Source organism: Lontra canadensis, unplaced genomic scaffold (genome assembly GCF_010015895.1).
Source record: "Lontra canadensis isolate GAN:19392208 unplaced genomic scaffold, GSC_riverotter_1.0 scaffold4, whole genome shotgun sequence".
NCBI lineage: Eukaryota > Metazoa > Chordata > Mammalia > Carnivora > Mustelidae > Lontra > Lontra canadensis.
This window is the reverse complement of record NW_022630998.1, coordinates 4,978,802-4,997,575: the sequence shown is the minus strand read 5'-3', so window position 1 is coordinate 4,997,575 and position 18,774 is coordinate 4,978,802. Positions and strand designations below refer to the sequence as shown.

The 18,774-nt window shown below is 40.7% G+C and overlaps 1 long non-coding RNA gene across 1 annotated transcript in view; it reads left to right on the top strand.

Annotated features, from left to right (window-relative positions):
* LOC116859561 overlaps positions 1–18,774 on the top strand; it is a 116,767-nt gene that overhangs the window by 56,232 nt on the left and 41,761 nt on the right. The gene's annotated exons all lie outside the window — the stretch shown is intronic.

Below are 18,774 nucleotides of genomic sequence, written 5' to 3'. Positions count from 1 at the left end.
TAAATATTAAAACTGTCTTGAGATATCATTTTTCAGCTATATGACCGGCAGAAGTTTGATAACACTCTGCTGTCATGGTTGTAGGGAAAGAGTCACTCTCTCTCTTTTCTTTTAAGATTCATTCATCCATCCATTCATTTATTTACTTACGAGAGAGAGCACAAGTAGGGAAGGAGAGCAGACTCCCTTCTGAGCAGGGAGCCCAACATGGGGCTCCATCCCAGGACCTTGAGATCACAACCTGAACTAAGTGCAGACACTTTACCAGCTGAGCCACCCAGGTGCCCCTAAGAGTCACTTTCATAAAGAATCCACAGAGAATCTGTGTTGGTATAACTCCTGTGGGGGGCTATTTGGCCGTATGTGTTAAATGCCTATCTCCTTTAATCCAGCAATTCTGTTTCTGAGGCTGCATCAATGGATCCTACAGAGCCTACATTTTACAGATCTATTTGATGATATGCAAAAGGATGTCTGGGCCTAATGTTTAACTGGAACATAAACATAAGACCCAGGTGGATAGTCCATGACCAGTATCTACCCAAAAAGGTTGAATTGTATGATGTACTTCAATTTAAAAATTTTATATATTACCTCTTTAGGTATGTAGGAGTCTATTTCTTGTAGGAAAATATTGAGACAATGCAAATAGCCAACAAAAGTGGACGAATTTAATAAATTACAGTGATCCAAAGGATGCAATAATGGGTATCTCTACAAAAGAATGCGTATGTATCTCTATATAGTAAAATAAAAAGATCTCTAAAATCTGATTAAGTTTAAAAAAAGCAAAGTGCTGATCATTATGTATAATACTCCAACTTTTGCATAAAAAGAAAAAAATTAAGTATCATTAATTTATCAAAAATAAGCATAGGTACATTTGCTTATAAAAACATAAAGAGGGGCGCCTGGGTGGCTCAGTCATTGAGCATCTGCCTTCTGCTCTGGTCATGCTCCCAGCGTCCTGGGAACAAGCCCTCAGTCGGGCTCCCTGCTCTGTGGGGCTGTGGGAAGTCTGCTTCTCCCTCTCCCACTCCCCCTGCTTGTGTTCCCTCTCTCTGTCTGTCAAATAAATAAATAAAATCTTAAAAAAAAAATAGAGAAACTCTGAAGGAAACATATGAAAATAATCACAATGGGTACCATTATTGGGGAGATGGTGAACTACAAGGAAGAAAGACAGGATAAGAGGAAAATTTTTCACTATATCTCATTTATTTTTCTTTTGATTTTAAACTATGTTAATGTATGTATTCAAAAGCTTAAATAAAATTTATTAAATATCTACAGTTCTTTTATTATTAAGTTTTTATTTTATTTATTTTTTAAAAGATTTTATTTATTTATTTGACAGACAGAAATCACAAGTAGGCAGAGAAGCAGGCAGAGAGAGAGAGAGAGAGAGAGAGGGAAGCAGGTTCCCTGCCGAGCAGAGAGCCCGCTGCGGGGCTCAATCCCAGGACCCTGAGACCATGACAGGAGCTGAAGGCAAAGGCTTTAACCCACTGAGCCACCCAGGCACCCCTAGTTTTTATTTTAATCACCCAGTGTTCATCACAAGTGTCCTCCTTAATCCCTATCACCTATTTCACCCATCCCCCCACCCATCTCCCCTCTGGTAACTATCAGTTTGTTCTCTAGAGTTAAGAGTCTGTTTCTTGGTTTTCTCTCTCTCTTTTTTCCATTTTGCTCATCAGTTTTGTTTCTTAAATTCTACATATGAGTGCAATCATATGGTATCTATCTTTCTCTGACTGACTGATTTTGCTTAGTGTTATGCTCTCTACCTTCATCCATATCATTGCCTATGGCAAGATTTTATTCTTTTTTCTGTATGAATAATTTTCCATTATATATGTATGTATGTATGTATGTGTATATATACACACACACACACCCCACCTCTTCTTTATCTATTCATCTATTGATGGACATTTGGGCTGCTTCCATATCATGGCTATTGTGAATAATGCTGCTATAAATATAGGGGTGCACGCATCCCTTTGAATTAGAGTTTTTGTACTCTTTGGGTAAATACCCAAAAGTGCAATTGCTGGATTGTAGGGTAGTTCTATTTTAACAATTTGAGGAACCTCCATACTATTTATCCACAGTGTCTATACCAGTTTGCATTCCCATCAACAGTGCAAAAGGGTTCCCCTTTCTCCACATCCTCGCCAACACCTGTTGTTTCTTGTTTTGTTAATTTTAGTCATTCTGACAGGTGTGAGGTGATATCTCATTGCAGTTTTGATTTGTATTCCCTTGATGATAAGTGATGCTAAGCATCTTTTCAAGTGTCTGTTGCTCATCTCTGTTTTCTTTGGAGAAATGTCTGTTCATGTCTTCTGCCCGTTTTTTCCATTGTATTATTTGGGTTTTGGGTATTGAGTTGTATAAGTTCTTTATATATATTGGATACTAACTCTTTATCAGATATATCATTTGCAAATATCTTCTCCCATTCAGTAGGTTGCCATTTAATTTTGTTACTTGTTTCCTTCACTATGCAGAAGCTTTTTATTTTGATGTAGTCCCAATAGTTTATTTTTGCTTTTGTTTCCCTCGCCTCAGGAGACCTAGCCAGAAAAAAACTTGCTACTGTCAGAGAAAGTACTAATGTCAGGAAATTACTGCCTCTGCTTTCTTCTAGGATTTTTATGGTTTCAAGTCTCACATTTAGGTCTTTAAACCCATTTTGAATTTATTTTTGTGTATAGTGTGAGAAAGTGGTCCAGCTTCATTCTTTTGGATGTTGCTGTCAGTTTTCCCAACACTGTTTGTTGAAGAGATTGTTTTTTTTTTTCCCATTGCATAGTCTTTCCTGCTTTGTCAAAGATTAATTGACCATATAATTTTGAATTCATTTCTGGGTTTTTTATTTTGTTCTATTGATATATGTGTCTATTTTTGTGCCAGTACCATACTGTTTTGATCACTACAGCTTTGTAAAACGACTTGAAGTCCAGAATTGTGATGCCTCCAGCTTTGCTTTGCTTTTTTAAAATTGCCTTGGCCATTCAAGTCTTTTGTGGTTCCACACAAATTTTAGGATTATTTGTTCTAGTTCTGTGAAAAATGCTGTTGGTATATGGGTAGGGATTACATTAAATGTGTAGATTGCTTTGGGTAGTATAGACATTTTAAGAATATTTGTTCTTCCAATCCATGAGCATGAAATGTTTTTCCATGTCTTTTTGTCGCCTTTAACTTCTTTTATCCATGTTTTATAGTTTTCAGATTACAGGTCTTTTACCTCTCTGGTTAGGTTTATTCCTAGGTGTTTTATTGGTTTTGGTACAATTGTAAATGGGATGGTTTTCTTAATTTCTCTTTCTGCTGCTTTATTAGTGGTGTATAGAAATGCAACAGATTTCTGTACATTCATTTTGTATGCCATGATTGTACTGAATTTATCAGTTCTAGCAGTTTTTTGGTGGAATCTTTTGAGTTTTCTATATATAGTATCATGTCATCTTCAAATAGTGGAAGTTTTACTTCTTCATAACCAATTTGGATTTACTTTTATTTTTTCTGTTGTCTGATTGCTGTGGCTAGGACTTCCAGGACTATGTTGAATAAAAGTGGTGACAGTGAACATCCTTGTTTTGTTCCTGACTTCAGGAAAGGCTCTCAGTTTTTCCCCATTGAGGGTGATGTTAACTGTGGGTTTTCATATATGGGCTTTATGTTGAGGTACATTCCTTCTAAACCTACTTTGTAGAGGGTTTTGTTTTTTTTTTAATGAACTTTATTTTATTTTATTTTTAAAGATTTCATTCATTTATTTGACAGAGAGAGAAAGATCACAAGTAGGCAGAGCAGGAGGCAGAGAGAGAGAGGGAAGCAGTCTCCCTGCTGAGCAAAGAGCCCAATGTGGGTCTCAATCCTAGGACACTAAGATCATGACCTGAGCCGAAGCAGAGGCTTAACCCACTGAGCCACCCAGGTGCCCCTGTAGAGGGTTTTTATCATGAATCATTGCTGTACTTTGTCAAATGCTTTTTTTGAATCTATTGAAATGATCATATAATTCTTAACCCTTCTCTTATTAATGTGATATATCACGTTGTTTGACTTGTGAATATTGAACCATCCTTGCAACCCAGGAATAAATCCCACTTGTTTGTGATGAATGTATTTAATGTACTGTTGGATTCAGTTTGTTAGTATTTTTTTTTAAAGATTTATTGATTTATTTGAGAGAGAGAGAAAGAGAGCATGAGCACTAGCAGGGGGAGGGGCAGAGGGAAAGGGAAAGGGAGAACTACAGACTCCCTGCTGAGCACTGAGCCCAAAGTGGGGCTCATCGCATAACCCAAGATCCTGACCTGGGCTGAAATCAAAAGTCAGTTGCTTGACCAACTGAGCCACCCAGGTACCCCCAAGTTTGCTAGTAGTTTGTTGAGGATTTTTGCATCTATGTTCATCAGAGCTATTGGCCTTAGTTCTCTTTTTTTGTGTTGTTGTCTTCTGGTTTTGCTGTCAGGGTAATGCTGGCCTCATGGAATAAATTTCCTTTTCTATTTTTTGGAATAGTTTGAAATGAATAGGTATTCACTCTTCTTTCAATATTTGCCGAATTCCTCTGTAAAGCCATTTGGCTCTGGACTTCTGTTTGTTGGGAGGTTTTGATTATTGACTCAATTTCATTGCTCATAATCAGTCTGTTCAAATTTTCTTTTTCTTCCTGTTTCAGTTGTGGTAGTTTATATGTTTCAGAGAATTTATCCATTTCTTCTAGGTTGTCCAGTTTGTTGTCATATAGTTTTTCATAATATTCTCTTATAATTGTATTTCTGCCTTGTTAGTTGTTATTCTCCTCTCTCATTTGTGATAGTTTATTTATTCGGGTCCTTTCTCTTATTTTTCTTGATTAGTCTGGCTAGAGGCTTATTAATTTCATTGACTTTTTCCAAAGAACCTGCTCCTTTTTTCATTGATCTATTGCTTTTTTTTTTTAAGATTTTATTTATTTATTTGTCAGGGACAGAGGGAGAGAGAGCGAGCAAGCACAGGCAGACAGAGAGGCAGGCAGAGGCAGAGAGAGAAGCAGGTTCCTGCCGAGCAAGGAGCCCGATGTGGGACTCGATCCCAGGACACTGGGATCATGACCCGAGCCGAAGGCAGCCGCTTAACCAACTGAGCCACCCAGGCGTCCCTATTGCTTTTGTTTGTTTTGTTTTAGTTTCTACATCATTTGTTTCTGCCCGAGTTTTTATTATTTCCTTCCTTCAGTTGGTTTTAGGTCTTGTTTGTTGTTCTTTTTCTAGCACTTTATGTGTAAGATTAGATTGTTTATTTGAGATTTTTCCGGCTTCCTGAGGTAGGCCTGTATTGCTTTTGGTGCACTCCAAAGGTTGAACGATTATGTTTTCATTTTCATTTGTTTCCATGTACTTTTTAATTTCTCATTTCCTACAATCTATAATTCTTTACTGTTACCTACATTTGAGTTCCAGATCTTTAACTTGGCATTCAAGGCACCCTACAGTTTAGCTCAAATTAACCACTGTTGATTTCTACTCATTTTATCTCGCCACTCCTAACCCCCACCTATGACGCACACATAAATGCACTATCCCTGGAAACTCCCCCTAAAGATAATTATTGTTAATAATTTTAATTTCAGAAAGAATATAACATACATATGCCTACATTTATATTGTATTATATTGCTTTTCCAAAAATTTACCTATGTGATCATATTTTTATTACATATTTTTAAGAATTCTCTGTATCATGAACTTTTCCCATTTATTTATACATACATCTTGTAATTTTTATGTATCAGTAATATGGCTTTTTTAATGGTTAAATAATATTCCATCACATGGATACATCATAATTTAACTTGTTATTTTCCTTCCTGGACATTTATGTTGTTTCTGCTATGGTTGTTTTTGGTACAAGTAATGCCGCAATAAATACCTTGCCATGTTTTTGCCTTACTATCAAAGTACAATTGTTAGGCAAAGTTATTTCAAAATATGATTGAGAGCATCAAATTGCCTTCACAAACATTGTATCTTCTTGTTCTTTCAAGAAGTATATGAAACAACTCCTTCTTTCCTCACTCTCTCACCAATATTGATTTTGAGACTTTAAAAAGTTGCCTGATAGGAAAAAAGTATTTTTATGCTTAATTTGCATTTCTTTAATTATGAGAATGAACATGTTTTTTTTTTTTTTTAAAGATTTTATTTATTTATTTGACAGACAGAGATCACAAGTAGGCAGAGAGGCAGGCAGAGAGAGAGAGAGGGAGAAGCAGGCTTCCCGCTGAGCAGAGAGCCCGATGCGGGGCTCGATCCCAGGACCCTGGGATCATGACCTGAGCCGAAGGCAGAGGCTTTAACCCACTGAGCCACCCAGGCGCCCCGAGAATGAACATGTTTTTATAGGAACTTGTATTTCTTTTTCTATGAACCATCTACTTTAGTTTGGTAGAGTCAAATGAAGCCATCTTTTCTATTATAATTCTAAGGTTTAGAGTTGTATTTAGAAAGGCTTCTCTACTTCTATATTTCACACACACAAATTCCCCTATATTTTCTTTTGGTCTCTCATATATCTTTAAATGTGTAAATCTCTAACCCATTTGGATTTGGGTTCAGGTGGAGATAAATGGTATATCCTAAGAGCTAAGACTATAATTGAATTATTTTTCCAAATGTCCTAGTAGAACTTCCTGAACAATCCATACCTTCTTCATTGATGTGAATTACAAAATGTATTATATTCTAAATTTCCATAGGTAATAAGTCTTGTCTATTCTATTCTATTCATCTGAATATGTCTTTTCACCTAACACCACAACATTCATGTCACTATAGCTTTACAACATCTTTTCATCTGATAAGGCTGGCCACCACCTCGTAAGTCCTCTGTGTTCCTTTTCAAAACATTCTTAGGTATTTCAGCACATTTAATCTTCCAGGTGAATGTACAGGACAATTTGAGGGAAATGATATTTTTGTAATATCAAGTTTTTCCAACCCTAAGTCCAGTCCTCAAAATATCACATGAAATCGCTAGATAATTACTTAGTGAACCTGAGACCAGATCCTTGTGGACATTTCTGACCGGATTACTTAGTGTGAGTCATCTGAATCTAAGACATCATTGCACAATTCTCCCCTTTCTTGTGTAGACATGTGAGAATTACAAGGGTATCAGGGAAACTGGGCCCAGAGCAAAAAATAAACAGCCCCTCCGTATCCTTCAGGAATTTTTTAATACAAAATCAATCATTTACACCCTGTCCACAGTGAGACTGGAGTTCCAGCCACAATCAATACCGAGGCTCATGTGTGCTAGAGGCCACATGCATGTTGGGTGTAGGATTCCTGGCTCCTGGCCATAACCAATATAGGAATAAATGCCATTTAATTCCACCCAGCTGTTCCTGGGGCCTTCCATGGGTGGGTCTGCCTAGGGGTGTTTCATTCAATTCACAAGAAAAAATGTGCCCCTCAATTGCCTGGCACAGAGCCAGATTTGCTAGGCCTTTCCAAACACACCACTGTAGGGGGAAGCCACGAAGGCTGTTCACATCATGGACCAGGCAGGCCACGGTGTTTTGCTGGGGGTTCTGCCAGTCTCCCGCAATGCTCTAAACTTGCACTTTATCTCATACTTAGCAACCAGTGCTTTGTGTTGGTGTCAGATCTTTCTAACAAGTGAGGTTGAGAAGATATCTTTACCTATTTAAAGAAATGGGGCATGGTGGAGAGGTGGGTGGGAGGGATGGGGTGGCTGGGTGATGGACACTGGGGAGGGTATGTGCTATGGTGAGTGCTGTGAATTGTGTAAGACTGATGAATCACAGACCTGTACCCCTGAAACAAATAACACATTTTATGTTAATTTTTTTAAAAAGAAGAAGAAAAGAAATGGGGCAGTGGAAATAATGAAATAGAAATTCTACTCTACATAGTATTGAAGATCACATCAATCTATGTAAATTAGTGTCATGGAAGAGATTGTCATATGCTTAATTCAAAATTGTGGACCTTCTTTTGCTTGACAGTAGGCTACCAAATTGATGTGTTTAGTTGTGTGTTTAGGTGCCAAAAAAGCAATTTCAGCTTCTGCAAAGAGTAGTCATTTCTCATTTCACATCATATAATTCCACCGTTACAGTTCAAAATTATCCTTCTTCCCCTGAAAAACAAATAAATGCAAGGGACCATGTGTCGTTTGCTCTTTGTTGTCCTATTTTGTTTTGATGCTTCCAGAGATTATGTTGGAGCATTTGAAATTGTGTACCATGTTCAAGGTTAAACTAAGATAGTGGCTGGTGTGGCTAAGGCCATGTGGCATAGTAGGGGTGGGAGGTTCACTGGAACTGAAATATGGCTAAATGGGCTTGGGGAAACCCCAAATGAAAGGTTCTCAGCACTTTTTTACCCTGGTAGGCAGAAGCCAAATGGGGAATAGAAGAAAAGAGAATTCTTACTGAGAACTCACTTGATTCAAGGTGTATATTTTATCATAATTAACCCCTACCACATCCAGCTTTAAGAACTACGCCTCATTATTTAAATTAGCTATTTATGTTTTAATTCATTAATCAAACTCTTAACAGTTCCAATATGGAAAATCTGTAGGCTGGCCAACTTATATCAGGAAAGGAAACATATTTATTGAGCACCTACTGTGTTTCAGACTTGTGTTAAGACTGCTGCTGAAAATTTCTAACTAATGTTAGCTTTTCAGTATTTTGAATCCCTATTAATTTACAGAAAATATTTTTTAAATATTCAATTTAAAAATGTATTGAGGGCGCCTGGGTGGCTCAGTGGGTTAAGTCTCTGCCTTCAGCTCAGGTCATGATCTCAGGGTCCTGGGATCGAGTCCCGAATCGGGCTCTCTACTCAGCAGGGAGCCTGCTTCCTTCTCTCTCTATCTGCCTGCCTCTCTGCCTACTTGTGATCTCTGTCTGTCAAATAAATAAAATCTTTAAAAAAAATGTATTGAATAATCTATAACCCTTAGAGAAAGAGAAGTTGGGAATTTCACCAAAAGAGAAATTTTCTTAGGAGAAATATTTAATTTCTTAGAAGAATAATTTCTTCTGAGATCTAGATGCTTGAGCCGTAAGGGTTTTAGAACATTCTCAAGCTCTACAGTGCAACATTTGTTAGGAAGCCGGGCTTTCCTCCAAGGTACATATTTCAAATAGCAATTAGGGGCACCTAGGTGGCCCAGTCAGTTAAGCAACCGACTCTTGGTTTTGGCTCAGGTCATTGTCTCAGGGCTGTGAGATTGAGCCCCATATCAGGCTCTGCACTGGGTGTGGAGCCTACTTAAGATTCTCTCTCTCTCTCCTTCTCCTCTAAAAAATAGCAAATAGAAGGTTCTAGAGAGAGAAGCTGGCTGTGTATGGCTGACTGTTGCTCATACATTCAATCTCATTCTCTGTGCTTTCCTACAGCAAAGACTAGAAAGCTGAAATGTATGTTTTCCAGACTCTTTTGATGCTGGAGTTCTGGATACCACATGGGCTCTGGCAATGGGATGCACTTACATTCGATTTAGAGTATTGGAATGAAGCCAAGAACATCTTCCTGTGACTCTACTGGCAAAAGAAGTCTCAGAGTGTCAAGAGGCAGGTGGTAGCTGAACTCAGACTTCCAATTTCTAATCTCCAGCTTTAAGAGGGTGGAGAGGACAGGGATGGAGAGGTTGTGTTCACTATGGCGGTGGCTTCCTAGTCCCTGGATTCCCTCTACAACTGTGTGTTCTTAAACTTGATATTGCCAGTAACCACAGCTGATCCTTGCCCCCGCCATCCAATGGTTTTAGAATTATCTAATGCCCTGATTAAATCCTTTCTATTTAAAATACCTAGAGTTGTTCTGTTTCCTGTTCTAAACCCTGCCTAATCCAGGAGATTCTTAAGAGTTTTCTGAGGTCCTCAATTTAAATCTTTACCCCTAGTAATGAACTACTAGCAAGAAGGAAATAAATGCAAGTTTCATATATTTAAGTCACTCCTTTATAAGCAATTTATTCCAGAATAATTAGAAGGCATGATAATATTAGCTTATCTTTATTTATTACTCCACTTAATTCTTATAGAAACTCCATTTACAGTGGAGAAGCCCAAGGGTTAGAGAATTTAGGAAGCTTTTGTTTAACATTGTAGTAGACAGAACAATGGCCTCCCCTCATAGATGTATCTGTCCTAAACCACAGAACCTGTGGTGATGTCACCTTACATGGCAAAAGGAGTTTTCCAGGTGTGATTAAATGAAGGGTATTGATTGAGATGGGGAGATTATCCTGATTTATCCAGGTGGGCCCAACGTCATCATAAGAGTTTGGATAAGAGGGAGGCAGGAGGCCAAAGGAGGAGAAGGAGATGTGACAACCAAATCAGAGAGGGAGTGATTTGAGGATACCACACTGGTGGCTTTAAAGATGGACATTGGGGCCATGAGCTAAGGAATGCAGGGAGTCTCTAGCAGCTGGAAAAACAAAGAAATGGATTCTCTCCTACAGTCTCCAAAAGGGATGCAGTGCTGCTGACCCATTTTAGACTTCTGACCTCTAGAACTGTAAGAGATTAAATTGTGTTGTTTTAAATCACTAAGTTTGTGAAAACTTGTTACAGCAGCAAGAGGAAACTAATACAAACATTAATATTTATTGAGATTTTATCATGTGGTGCTAGGACATGTAACTATTAACACAACTGAGTGCTTGCATCAATATTCCAGTTTGCATTCTTGCCTGGAGTTAAGCAGAAACGAGAGCCAAGCCCAGGCCTGTCTGTCTTGCAAGCCAACACTCTTTAACACTATACTTTGCTGCTTCCACCATGCCAAGTTCACGGCAGATGCCCAGGCCTGTGCCCTTCTTTATTCTAAGAAAGGGATCTAACAAATCTTATTCCTAACTGGATGCTGATAGATTAACACAAAGCATCTTTTCTTATTTGTAGGACCTGGAAGATTCTCTTCCTTCTGTGGGACATTGTAGTATTTTCTGCAAAGACAGTTTTGATCCCCCCAAGTACATTTCCAGACCTTTCGTTCTCAAGTCTCTTCCTGCATACCCAGTGCTTGTTAAAACACCAGCTTCTAGAGTTCTAATTCCATAGGTCTAAGTGGGACCAAGGGTATGCACTTTCATACTTCAGGGGATTCTGAGACTGGCACACCAGGGGTCTCACTTGAGAAATACTCTTTTATATAAAATTATAGAAGAGCCTTGCTTTCTGACAGTATTTCCAAAATTCCAATCGCATTAGTTCTTCTCATAGAGTTTGAAGCAGACATTCTTTTCCTGGCTACAAATTTGCAATGGCAAGAGGCGATTACTGAATCCCACAACGACTAATAACAGGGGTCGTATTGTTTTGTATTTTCTTTGTGGTGCAGTTAACGCTGCTGGAGTTATCTCTCTTTTTAATATTATAACATTACTTCTGATCTTTTTTTTTTTTTAAGATTATTTATTTGATAGAGACAGCGAGAGGGGGAATACAAGCAGGGGGAGTGGGAGAGGGAGAAGCAGACCTCCTGCTGAGCAGGGAGCCCAATGCGGAGCTCCATCCCCAGACCCTGGGATCATGACCTGAGCCTAAGGCAGATGCTTAATGACTGAGCCACCCAGGTGCCCCTACCTCTGATCTTATTACTACTTTTTTTCATGTCATGTTGAAATACTTAGTGTAGTTCAACATTTTCAGACATACTCCTATAGGACTGGGCACTTCCTTATTAAGATAACTTAAACTCAGTTACAGATTGTTTCACTGAAATTGCCACTTACTGGCTAAGAAATTCTTTTTAAGTGACAGCTCAAAAGCTAAGTTCGCTTCACTGAAAACAACCAAGTAAACCAGAGAATTTTATTGCCTGCAAAGAGCACCCTAGAAATTATCCAGCCCAACCCCATCATTCTACAAATGAGGAAAATGAGGTTTAAAAGGAGGAGGTGGTTTACCTAGTTATACATATAAAGGACAAAAGCAAGACTAGCAACCACTTTCCTGACTCCTGGTCTATTCAGATGCCCAGTATCCGCCATAACTATGTGTTTGTTATATATATATATACACACACACACACACACACACACATACACACACATATATGTATGTGTGTGTGTGTGTGTGTATATATATACACACACACACATACTTTCAAGGCACATTCATTGCTTCCAGTGTGAGTTAATTTTTTTTTTTAAGATTTTATTTATTCATTTGACAGACAGAGATCACAAGTAGGCAGAGAGAGGCAGGCAGAGAGAGAGAGGAGGAAGCAGGCTCCCCGCGGAGCAGAGAGCCCGATGTGGGGCTCGATCCCAGGACACTGGGATCATGACCTGAGCCGAAGGCAGAGGCTTTAACCCACTGAGCCACCCAGGCGCCCCAGTGAGTTAATTTTTTATAGTAAATAATCTGGAGAAGATCGACTTAAAAAACTCTTGTTTTCATTTTGCTATTTGTCCCTTTCATGACCTCTTCTTCTTTTTTTTTTTTTTTTTTTAAGATTTTATTTATTGATTTGACAGAGAGAGATCACAAGTAGACAGAGAGGCAGGCAGAGAGAGAGAGAGAGGGAAGCAGGCTCCCTGCCGAGCAGAGAGCCCGATGCGGGACTCGATCCCAGGACCCTGAGATCATGACCTGAGCCGAAGGCAGCGGCTCAACCCACTGAGCCACCCAGGCGCCCCTTCATGACCTCTTCTATATTGATCCTCAACTTTTCTTCCCTAGATATTCAGAGTAAATTTTGTGTGGATTTCTGCTTCCTTAGCCTTATCCTGATAACTCTCCCATTCAAATAAAAACAAGGTCTGGGGGCTGCAAGTGGGGCCCCAAGCACTAACCTCACTGGGTTGTAATGCACCACTGAGCACATCATATCCAGCCCCAGCCCCATGTTCTCTCTGCCTTAGCCTGTATAAAATGGGTTTCATACAATTTACTCAAATGAAGTCCTTTGAACAGTTGTTAGGGCAAGAAACTTAAAACCCTGGAATAGTGACAACAGAGGTGGGGGTATAACAGCTGGGGGAATTGTGCTGCTGGTCACAAACTGAGCTGGTCTGGGTCCAACTCTCAAGTTACCAGTGCTCTGATTCAGATCCAGGGGCAAAAGTCTGGAGTAGTGAACACCCAATTCTGCATGAAACTCGGAGATGCCCATCCATAAGTCTAGTTAGTATAACTGGACGACTCCTGAAGTCTTCTCACCTGCTACGTTCTTCTGCCTGAATGTCTTTCGCCTACCAGTGGCAAACCCCGGGGAGAACACTCTGACAAGCAGGGCATTGGAGTATGACACAGCAACTGAATTTTGAAAGGGTGAGGGAGCTTGGTAGAGGAAGGAGAAGGCAGGTGGGGTAGGGCACTGGGCACAGTGTGGCAATTACTGAGTTAAATATATCTCAGTCCGGATGAAGTCGGATTTCTATCACAGCCAGACAGGACTCCTGGATTCGGCTCCTACATGTAAAACAGCAACATTCAGGGACGCTCCTGGTGTGAGGCGGAGCAGGAAAGTGAAGTGAGGGACCGGGTCCTCATTGTGTCTCTTGGCAGCAGGGCACGTCCGAGGTGGAGGTAGTAATTTTGTGGGAGAGGCTTAAGATAAGTGTTGTGTGTTTTCACATGTCTTACAGATTTTCAGTTCAGGCATGTGCAAAGTTGGGTTGGCCCTTACATTTATTGTTGCCTTGAATTCCAGCCCATCTGGGACAAAGTCGTCTTGTTTGGTTACATCCCACTGGAAAATTAGTTCAATGGTTTTTTCTTCCTTCAGAACACAGCTTTTCTTTGTAACCATTCATTCACTTATTTATTCCTTCAACAAATAATTATTTTTATGTACCAGCCCTTGCTAGGTGCTTGGGACATGGTGGTGATAATAGATGCCTTCGTAAAGCTTAAGGTCTTGTGACATCAAATAAGTCATGACCATAAAGTATAGTAAGTGTTATGATAAGGGAAGTGGAGGGATGAAGAGCTAAAGCACCTATCTGGTCCACTTCCCCACCTATAAAATGGGGATGATAAAAAGAACGTCTCCCTCCAAGGCTGGCCTAAGGACCAGATGAGATGATGTGATTAAAATGCTTTGTTATGCGTCATGTCTCTTGGACTTCCTATTCAAATCCCCTATTGAAATAATTTAAATGCTGCCCAGAAAGATTTGTAAGAATATTTCTCTTATTTTGTGACCCACTCTCACATTCCCTGCTTCCTACCTGTCACGTAGAACCTCTCACAGCTGTAATCCTGTATTTGTGAGATCATTTTAAACACTCTCTCTCCCCTGGTAGGTACTGGGCTCTCCAGGACGCAGCCCAGGGCTGTTTGCTCACCACCCGTAAGCCCCAAACCCAAACTAGGACCTGCTCAGTCAACATTCCCTGAATGAATGAGAGAACACGTGTTATCTACTTTGACTGACACCCTTTGGAAAGTGTCATTTTCTAGCTAAACAGTAGTTTCCATTTGACATTCTTGATAATGAACTTCCTACAAGACTGTTCCTGGGAGACAGTACAAGCAGGCTGGGGAATCACTGGAAGTGAAAGCTCAGGTTGAAAGAGGTTAGGACAGTCACCCAAGATCCCTTTCAAGTGCCGAGAACAGAAAATTCTAGAAGGAGTCTCGCAGCCCACCTCCAGCTGGGAAACATTTTCAAAAATGAAGGAGACATATGCTTTCAAAAATTAGGCATTGGATGGGGCGCCTGGGTGGTTCAGTGCATTAAAGCCTCTGTCTTTGGCTCAAGTCATGATCTCAGGGTCCTGGGATCGAGCCCCGCATCGAGCTCTCTGCTCAGCGGGGAGCCTGCTTCCTCTTCTCTCTCTGCCTGCCTCTCTGCTTACTTGTGATTTCTGTCTAATAAATAAATAAATAAAAACTTTAAAAAAAAATTAGGCATTTGATGCCTATCACATCTGGAGAGGAAGCTGGGTTCAGCATGCTTAGCTGTGGGGGTATCGCCAGCTTCCCAGTGTGTCCCGAAAGGAAACTGTAAATACCTTATGCTCCTTCTATTTTTGCACCCTGGTTGTGTATAGGAAGGGAGGGGAAATGGGAATATGTTTTGAGTATATGTGTTTTTTCCCCTGGTACCTGCTCACACCCATGGAGGTTATAAATTCCAAAATTCTCACACAAGAAGCCCCTGTCAGGTGGCAGTGACCCACCACTTTGGACTCCAGTGTGCACATCAGGAATGTTCTTGGCACAGAGCAATTATAGCATAGCAGTGGTAAAAAAATAATGCTCAGTCTCATAATTTTCAACTAACTATAACTCCTAATGACTAAAGCACTATCAGATAATCAGATTTTTTCGACACGCAAAAAAATGTTTAAAGTTAATATTGCTTCTGATAAAGAAAATCCATATTACCTATGACATAGGTTATTCTGGACTGGTATACAATTAGTTGTTATACATCACTGTCTTATCTTGAATGTTCTAAACTTTCCTATTATGGGGTGAAGGGAGAATAGAAGAAATCAGATATACTGTATAGTTTTCTCATAAGAAATTCTACATTCTGTGTATGGTAAAAGAGAATGCCAGGGAGTCTATAGATTATCCAAAGACAAAGTAAATCTAATAAACAATGAAAGCTCTTAGAGCCTTTTGGTTCAGATAAACCTTCGAGGAATGAACAGAACCCTAAAGGGAAGTGGAAGTTAGCCAACTGGCTCCCAGATGCTTTTGCAAAACTGAGGGAATGACAACAGAATCATTGACAGATGAATCCTTCAGTGGGCAACTGCCCAATGAGAAACTGTTACTGAAGAGGAATTGATAGTGACTTAGAGGCACAGTGATTTAGGGAAGGGTGCACAGAACCAGGAGAAATAAAGCTAAAATTGGAACAGGTTGGGGGAAGTTTAAGGGCAAAAATCATGCCCACACCCATTACGGTTCCTTTCCAAACCCCCTCTAATGAAAAACTCATATGACTATTTGGTTTGCAAGATCTGTTCACTCAAGAATACCAGAATCAGTATGTCTTTCCCCTGAAAGAGGTTGTGTGTTAAAACTCTGCCCTACACATTTTCATGAGGAGGTAGAGGTAAACGAGGCCGGGTCTCCTGTTAGGTGATTTTAAGCCCCAAGATGTTTTCCTAAACCGCACTGAACAGTTCTCCTCCTCTGAAATTTACATATGTGGTTATTTGATGAAGGTTATTTGACGAAGGTCACTACAAGTTCTCCAATGGCAAAGATTCGGTCTTCTTTTTCGCTAGCCACTGGTTTCTAATGTCTAGCACATTGCCTGATACATAGGAGACACTCATTTATTACCTAAATGAATAAATGAAGGTAGCTTAATTACCCTTCTCCTTGTTTTCCTTCTTGTCACCTTCCTTCCCTGCTCAGTATTTCCTGGCTTTCCTCCATTTCATTTCACTTTCGGATCGAAACAAAACTTCATCTCAACGCTTCCATGCGTTGGGTTCTTTTGGTGAGCAGCCCTACACAAAGCTGCGGCAGCCTCCTTTACCTGCAAACTGCCCTTGAAACAAAGATTGGGAACTTCAGGTATCCCTCAGCCAGCCACATCTGGGGAGGGCACTCTAGTGTGGTGGTTAGAAGCAGCCACGGGTGCAGACAGCCCAGATTTGAACAGTCCTTGGGCAACTCACTGAATGTGTAATCCTGCATGAATTGCTTCACTTTTCTGAGTTTTGGTCTCCTCAGCTGTAAAATGAGGATGATAATGAAACCAACCACGTAAAGGGTTATTACACTGATTAAATGACTTACTGTAAGTAAAGCCGCGGAGACAGAGTCTGACATGTGGATGGGCACTCTAAAGTAGTAGCTATCATCACAATGACCTCAAAACCTACATGTGGACTTCAGTACATGTTTTTGTAACTGGCCCACAATTTTCACCCCAAAAGTGAACAAAGTGACTCAGCCTTCGACCTCTGTCCCCTGCTGCCTGTCCCCGCTCACCGGCAGTCTCCTCCCCCAGCCATGCAGGCATGTCTGCTCAGGATTAGGGATACCAAGTGGTGGTTGTAGGGGGAGAAATCCACTCAAAATCAGAGCTCAATGGACAGCTGTTATTCTGCGGCAGAGATTTTTTTTTTTTTTTTTTTTTTTTGGTCTCCATTCTTGGCCTTCTGGCAACTGTGGCCTAAAGCATTCATTCCCTTGAATCTCCAAGGAGGTGTCTGTGCCTAGAAACACAGCATCATCTAAGGGCTCTCCTCTTACAGCTGCCTGTCCCAAACATAGACAGGAGTCAAGTGGTTGAATCTCCGTGTCACTAGAAAAAGCCATGCCTTATCACACTCCTGCAAGCATCCGAATCTCGCTCTCCAAATCTGGTGAGAGGTGAGGCTTCAGGCGACATGCAGCTCAGCAAAGCAGAAATGGCCGGAGGCCAGGCAGGGAGAAGAGGCAAGAAACTGCCTGGAGCAGCTCAGAGGCCAGTGTCACTGCACCCAGCAGCCCCTGCCTGGAAGAGGGTCTTTCTGAAAGAAACGGGAAAGAGTGGATGCATTGTCAACATTTCTGCATTTTGTCTCCAGACAACCAGAGAAATCAGGGTGACAGGCAGAATCCGCTGCTGAGGGAAAGCAGCTCTTTGCAACCCAGATTAGAGGTTTGGGAGCTGGGAGGAAGCTGGAGGAGCCATCCTAGTTGCACTTATTTGTCCAGGATGCAAGAAGAAGGGAAGAGGCAGAACCCCAGCTGGTCTCCAAGCGGTGGCTCCTGAGACTCGAAACTGGGCAGATGGTTGGGACCAGCAGTGTACACACAGCTGCACCACGGCTTTCTGGGTGAAGGAGGGTCTGTGACTGCAGAGATGGAAACCGATTTGTCGGGGCAGTGGGCGGCAGGGGGAGCAGAGAAACCAGAAGCTGGAAGCGCAGGGAGAGAGCGAACAAGGCAGAGACAGCCACTGTGCACCCCTGTGTACAGGACTGCAAACCCATGAGTTATCTAGGCGAGGAAGCCGTGTTTGGAGCCTGCAGGGGCTGAGGTTGCCGTGCCCAGAGAGCAGGGGATGTGCTGCCAGGTGTCCAGGCTCCGGGTCCCCGGGGTGGGGGTGAGGAGGCAAGTCCTGAGGATTGTTCTAGTGTACACGGGGTGGAATGGAGCTTTTTGCATACTTCAGGACCTCCTTCTTCCCAACTGAATCACAAGACAGGAAGTCTGTATCCTGAAGGTTCCTGTCAGGGGAAACTAGGAAGAGGAGAGAGATTATCCTCACTTTCCTCCCCACCAGGTCTCTCTTGTCTGGGCCTCATATCAGAGCACTTCTATAATCTACCCCTTTGAAATTACCCTGATGTTTAATTTCTTATGTATTTCAATCTTTTTAAAATGTTCATAAAGAAAAATCTTTTTTCACGGAGTATCTAATAAAGAATGCAGGAGATCTAATTTGGAAACCTTATCATAATAGTTGTACCTCTTCAAAGGAAAGAAAAAAATACTTGGAACATAGGAAATTTTAGTATTGATTTTTTTCCCCCAAAGCTGCAAAATAGTTAGGACTCCAAAGCAAAAAATCTTGGGGAGGGGCCCCTTACCCTTAATTTAAATAGAAAAACAAAAAGAAGCTTTGATTTTCATGGGACCCCTGGTTGCTATTAAGACTGCTAGAATACTGTTAATACTCCAATGGAACTTGCTATCAATATACAAGGAACTTGCTATCAATATACAAGGGTATCAATATACAAGGGTTAATACTATTGTTAAGGTTATTATTAATCATTATGCAAATACTCTAGAACCACACTTATTTA